Genomic DNA, 1,115 nt, shown 5'->3' with positions numbered 1-1,115 from the left:
GTAATTAAAATTTTAATGATAAAATATTAAACTCATAGCTACAAGAATTTTTGTTACAATTTTATTTATTTATAATATTTTACTTTATATGATGCATTTTATAAAATATCTTGTTTAGTTAGTGACCACTATCTTTCGTCATTAATCATTCAAAATTAGTGATCTCTAATTTTTTTGTTACTAAAACTTTCAACTTAGTGACTATCATTTTTTGTCACCATCATTCCTAAATAACACCAACTAATTTGTCACCATTATTTTGGTCACTAATCAWTTCAAATTTGTGACTACTTATTTCTTTGTCACTAAAGCTTCTAACTTAGTGACCACTATTTTTTGTTACTAACATTTGTAAGTAAAACCAACTAGTTAATGACCACTATTTTTTGTCACTTAAACTTCCATATTTAGTGACCATTATTTTTCGTCACTAACATTCCTGAGTAACACTAACTAGTTAGTGACCAATATTTTAGTCACTAATCATTTCAAATTTGTGACTATTTTGTATTTTGTCACTAAAATTTTCAACTTACCATTCAACTCAGTGACCATTATTTTGCTCACTAAACGCATGAATTTATAACATCAAGGACGAAAAATATGGTCGTCACAAATTTAGTCATTAAAATAGATTGATATGAAAAATATGGGCCAAGTCTAGGACATTTCTTGAAATTCAAAGGTTCTTTGACATAACATTATGGAAGCTTTGGGATCATGGACATAAAATTAGGAGGGCCAATCTAGGATCTACAGTTAAGATGGACGTAAATGGTGGTTGATTTAGATGCTAGAAAATGCAGTTGTAGACGGTGGGATATATCAGGCATTCCTTGTTGCATTTCATAGCTGCCACCCACTTTATCAATAAGGATCCAGATGATTATGTTAGTAAATGGTTTACTAAGGATCTCTTCACTAGGGTAGTTTTAGTTTTATTGGTAGAAATAGGGTTGTTTGTGTGGGACCCACTAATTTTAAAAAATCTGATTTTGTAAATTTACAATTTTTACCCTCCAACTTACATTTCCATTTTTATTTATATCCTCTATTTTGTAAAATTTTATATTTAACCCTTATTATATATTATGTATTAATTTATTTAATTAAAA

Source organism: Cynara cardunculus, assembly GCF_001531365.2.
Source record: "Cynara cardunculus var. scolymus isolate 2C chromosome LG 17, CcrdV1, whole genome shotgun sequence".
In the NCBI taxonomy this organism is placed as follows: Eukaryota; Viridiplantae; Streptophyta; class Magnoliopsida; order Asterales; family Asteraceae; genus Cynara; species Cynara cardunculus.
Note: the sequence above shows the minus strand (reverse complement) of the source record.